The sequence below is a fragment of the Kogia breviceps genome, chromosome 13 (genome assembly GCF_026419965.1).
Source record: "Kogia breviceps isolate mKogBre1 chromosome 13, mKogBre1 haplotype 1, whole genome shotgun sequence".
NCBI lineage: Eukaryota > Metazoa > Chordata > Mammalia > Artiodactyla > Physeteridae > Kogia > Kogia breviceps.
Window position 1 is genome coordinate 39,584,369 of NC_081322.1, and position 6,000 is coordinate 39,590,368.

Sequence of the window (6,000 nt, forward strand, 5' to 3'; positions counted from 1 at the left end):
GCCCAGAGAAGATTAATGGCGCCCTGGTAAATGTTCAACCATGGACTCTATGGAAAATATAACGTGTGCATATACATACGTACACAAGTGTGTTATAAATATTGCTAACATAAAGGATGTGTAGCACACAATTTACATATAATAATAAAATATACAACGCTCTGTTATAAATTCCCTACAGCCAGTTGATCCTCACAGGATGTTTTTGTTGATTTTGGCTGAAGTCTTGTACCTGTACCTGGCTGCAGTTGCTGAAGGAGCATTCAGTGATATTTTCTTGTGTGTTAACAAATAAGACAAAACCAAAGCCACAAAGACGGGTTGGAACTTTGCTTGTTTATCAGTGATAGCAGTGACTTTTTTCCTAAATCAGATAGTAGACTTCAAATATGAAGAGAATATTCCCTCAAATTTTTGTGCTATTTGCAATGTAACAGCCATATATATATAGGACATGCTTTTGCATTTCATCCTCACTATTAATATTTTCCATTACCTTCTTAAGTTTAGAAGCAGCACAACAATACATCAAGCCCTGGTGTCTAGCATATGCTGATTTCCGTGGCATAAATATTTTCACCATGATCAGTTTCAAGCTAACACTGTGATGTCATTGAACTCAGAGTTGGCAAGACATGTGCAGGGGCTCCTCGTTTTACAGTATTTCCACTATTCAGATACAACAGGTATAAATAACCCCAAGAGCATACGTAGATAATAGTATAAGGTGGCAAAATAATTGGGGAGTGATAAGTTTTGGGCATCAATTACTCTTGTTTTTAACATAACTTACTTAATTGTAATGTGTATAATTTAATTTTTAATAATGTCTGTATTTAACAACTGGCTCCTAAAATTCCTGAAAATTGAGAATCAGCTCTCGTGCGCCCATAGGGGCGGCCCCCAGCACAGCACTAGCAGAGTATGGATGGGAAGGTGCTTTGCTCCCCCTCAGGGTATGCCCAAGGCCACCAGGCTGAAGAGACCAGGATGCTGGCCATCTGGGTACAAAGGCCTGGATGGAACCCATGCTGAGGTGTAGAGGGCAGATTTAGGAACATGGATCGGATCCCATGTAGCAGGTGAATAAAGGTGGGGTTGATTTTTCTATACATGCTTCCAAAAGCTACAGAAAATAAAGTTTTAAATATTAGATAGTCAAGGAAATTGACCGGAAAAAGGGCACAGGAAAAAGAGAAACAAGGAGGAAGAGGATTATTGTTTTCTAAATATCCTTTATTAAGAGAGTAATGTGCTGACACAGAGCCCTAGGTCTGCTTTTGTGGACGTTCCCACGGGCCTCCCACGTGTGTACCATGATGGACACAGTGCTGGCCCTGCACTGGGCATTCCCTCAGTGAGGACCTGACCTCCTACTGCTTTGGAAAGAGAGGATGAGATTACCAGAGCTTTGGATCCATTTTTGGATCAAATGAAAACGTCAGGCTAATCCTTAGCGCGTTCCTCTCCTCTTACAGATGCTGGCCTCACCCTAGGGGTGGGCGTCGTATCTCTAACTGTTCCCATCCTAGGACGGGGCGGAAAGTCCCATGCTGCTGTCGAGGCTTGGAGCACCCCTCCTGACCTCTGTCAGCAGCACCCTCTCTGCACCAGTGACCCCATCTTTCCAGACAACTCCAGCGTCACCTCCCCCATGAAGCCCTCAGGGACGATGACCCAGGCAGTCACCCACTCTCCTCTTTTCTCACGGCACCTGTTGTCATTTGCTGTACCCTTGATTCACTCGTCCCTGTTCCCAACAGGACTGTGGGCTCTTTGAGGGAAAGGATCTTCTCTTGCCAGTACCTGGTGCACGTAGGTCTCAGTAAATCTTAGACCCCACATCACCTTGTTTAGTGGTTCTCAAACACTCGTGCATAAGAATTACCTGAAGAATGGATTAAAATGTAGATCCCCAGACCCCAGAGCAGTGAGTGACTGGGTCTTTAATAAAACCAAATGATTCTCAGGCACATATGTTCACAAACCATATTTTGAGAAATACGGATTTGTTCAATCTTTTCATTTTATAGGTGGGCAAGCAGAGGGCAAGAGGTCAAATGATCTGCTTCAGGACCCTCAGCTACCGAAGTGTAATGGGGCGTCACGGTGCTTTGACATAGAACCGCCTTAAATCCTTAGTAAGCAAATCACAGCCACACGGATGATGACTGTTAGAAATATTAAACAAACAAACAAAGAAACCCTTGAACTGAAATCACTGCACACCACATCTTAAAACAGCAATAGACTCTCCAGATTTAGGTGCCTCCACTAGAAGGGTGTGCAAACAGGTGTCATAAGGGCACCCCTTTCTTATTGCTTATCAGTGTCTCCCGAGAATCTGAGGTGTTTTCTTGCTGACATGGGAACAAGTCCCCCGATGATTTCTGCCTCTAAACTTGCCTCAGTAGCTATCACCAGAAGCCGTCTGCCACAAGCTCTATTTCCAGCAGAGTGTCCTCTGCCTGCTTTCTGATGTTCACAGTTTGCGGCAGCAGACACAGGGCCCCAAGCAGACCCGGTGTTCAGGTGTCCGGTTCAGGCCTATTTTTATGAGCAAATCCTTGTTTCATCTGTCAGTTGTTTGGCGAGTGCCATGCGTGCTGGTTACTACCTTGGGCAGCAGGTGCCACCTAGAGGACCCTGTGACCACCACTGTGGTTTGGCAGGAGCTGGGCAGCCCCTGGCCCGAGTAAGCCCTGCAGCTACCCACCGAGGGTTATACCAGCTCCTAAGAAGCCCTGGCACTAAAGCTTCAGAGGATGGGGGTTGCCAGGGGAGCAGAAGAAGGACAGAAGAAGGAGGTCGGGCTGGTCCTAGCTTTCAGCTTCCTTCCTTGATGTGATTCCGAGGGGAAATGGGCGGGCGCTCTTTTTCTCGGCCACAAGGTGGCAGCAGTGGGCTGGCCAGGTGCCGGCTCTCTTCTCGGCTCTAGGAGGACCGCCCATCACGCAGAGAAGGTGTCGCCGGCTGCCCTTTAAAATTCCTTGTCTCTTTCTGACTTACTTCACCCTGTCTGACAGACTCTAGGTCCATCCACCTCACTACAAACATCTCAATTTCGTTTCTTTTTATGGCTGAGTAATATTCCATTGTATATATGTGCCACATCTTCTTTATCCATTCATCTGTTGATGGACACTTAGGGTATTTCCATGTCCTGGCTATTGTAAATAGTGCTGCAATGAACATTGTGGTACGACTCTTTTTTTATTTTTATTTTTTTGTTTTTGCGGTACGTGGGCCTCTCACTGTTGTGGCCTCTCCCGTTGTGGAGCACAGGCTCCAGACGCACAGGCTCAGCGGCCATGGCTCATGGGCCCAGCCCCTCTGTGCCATGTGGGATCCTCCCAGACCGGGGCACGAACCCGTGTCCCCTGCATCGGCAGGTGGACTCTCAACCACTGTGACACCAGGGAAGCCCACATGACCCTTTTTGAATTTTGGTTTTCTCAGGGTATATGACCAGTAGTGGGATTGTTGGGTCGTATGGTAGTTCTATTTTTAGTTTTTTAAGGAACCTCCATACTGTTCTCCATAGTGGCTGTATCAATTTACATTCCCACCAGCAGTGCAAAAGGGTTTCCTTTTCTCCACACCCTCTCCAGCATTTATTGTTTCTAGATTTTTTGATGATGGCCATTCTGACCGGTGTGAGATGATATCTCATTGTAGTTTTGATTTTCATTTCTCTAATGATTAATGAGGTTGAGCATTCTTTCATGTGTTTGTTGGCAATCTGTATATCCGTATGTAACACGTATATATGGAATCTAAGAAAAAAAAAAGGTCATGAAGAACCTAGGGGTAGGATGGGAATAAAACACAGACCTACTAGAGCATGGACTTGAGGATATGGGGAGGGGGAAGGGTAAGCTGGGACAAAGTGAGAGAGTGGCAAGGACATATATACACTACCAAATGTAAAATAGATAGCTAGTGGGAAGCAGCTGCATGGCACAGAGAGATCAGCTCGGTGCTTTGTGACTACCTAGAGGGGTGGGATAGGGAGGGTGGGATAGGGAGGGTGGGAGGGAGGGAGATGCAAGAGGGAAGAGACATGGGAACATATGTATATGTATAACTGATTCACTTTGTTATAAAGCAGAAATGAACACACCATTGTAAAGCAATTATACTCCAATAAAGATGTTAAAATAAAATAAAATAAAATATAATTCCTTATTTGTAAATAAGATCATCTATATAGATTTTTTTCAGATTCCACATATATGCGTTAATATACGATGTTTGTTTTTCTCTTTCTGTCTTACCTCACTCTGTATGACAGTCTCTAGATCCATCCATGTCTCTACAAATGACCCAATTTTGTTCCTTTTTATGGCTAAGTAATATGCAGAGATAGAGATACAGACGTAGAGAACACACGTATGGATACCAAGGGGGGATACAGCTATACCTGCTGTATAGCACAGGGAACTCAGTACTCTGTGGTGACCTAAATGGGAAGGAAATCCAAAAAAGAGGGGATATATGTGTACGTACAGCTGATTCACTTTGCTGTACTGCAGAAACTAACACAATATTGTAAAGCAACTATACTCCAGTAAAAATAAAATAAAATAAAATTCCTTGTTTGGAGAAACTGCCATTCTTATTAATAGGGGCACGGTGATTAAGTTACCAAAGCCCCTCCCTCGGTCTTGCCTGTGGACTAACCACAGGCCTCTCTCTGCCTTCAGATGAGTAAAACGGCCACTGCGGGGCGTCTTGACCAAACCACAGCTTGAAGAGGTTGAGGCAGGTGGGGACTGCGGGGAGAAAGCCCAGAAAGCACCGATGCTCAGGGTATGGAGACAGAGGAGTAAGGACAGTTTTTAATTTATTTTTAATCTGGGCATGAGTTCTGGCTTGTTTGCTTACTAGCTGTGAATTTGAAGTCTGGCTTTGCTTCGCCTTCTGTAAAACACCACATTCCTCATTTCTCAGATGGCAGTAGTCACAGGGTTGTTCTGTGGATCAAAGGAGACAGAATGGTTTGCAAACTATGAGGTCCCATGTACACAGGTGTGCAGTTGTAGGGGTTCCTCTTTTGACCTGAGCAGTGTCACAGAGCTTCACAGACTGGAGGAACAGACGCTGGCAGGGGAAGGGGCCAGCTACCCTCCTAGAGGGTCACTGGAGTCTCCTGCATGAGCTGCAGGCCGTAAAATCCTGATCTGGCCTGATAGAGTCGTCTTCCAACGAGAGTCTTCCTGGATGCCTTTCCATGGCATGTTTCCAAGCAGAAAGCTGGCAGTGGCTGCTCCCTCTCCCTCCACTGAGCCTGCTTTTCCATATTGGAAGAAGATGAAATGCACATTTCAGAATGTAAGTTTTTCCTGCAGGACACTATCCCCAATGGTGGAGTGATGGAGAAAAATATTAGATGAAGTCAGGGGATAACTGAGTAACATACTGATTTATCAACTCGTGGAATGAAATGAAGGCATTTTTTCCACTGGTGGGGTTATTTATTATGTCCTAGCTGGCCAGATCCAAGGGTTGAAGTGGCTTTGGTTCCCGAGCAATTTTCTCCATTGCTCCTCTTTCAAAAACGCAGAACTCAGCCGATGTTGAAATACACAGTCATAGGTTCGACTCGAGACTCCCCTGCTCATCACCTTATTGGGGTGAATGGGGACTGAGACCCAGACCCCATCACCCTGGGATGGTGGCAAAGAAGACACTAGACTGTCGTCATGGGTCATTGTTCTGTGGAGCTTTTCCTGTGGCCCATCCCTTGGTGGAAATGAACTACTCTGGAAATATCCCATGAAAAACTCTGAAGGGATTTTGATGAAAACTTGACTAAGTTATACATCAATTGGTCGGAAAGTAACATCTTTATGATATAATATTTTTTCTTCCATGAACATGGTGCACCTTCCATTTATTCCATTTCTCCTTTATATCTTTCGATATAAAATTGTTTCTTTATAAAGATATTGCATATTGTATGTTAGATTTATTCCGAGATAAATTATAGCTTTTATT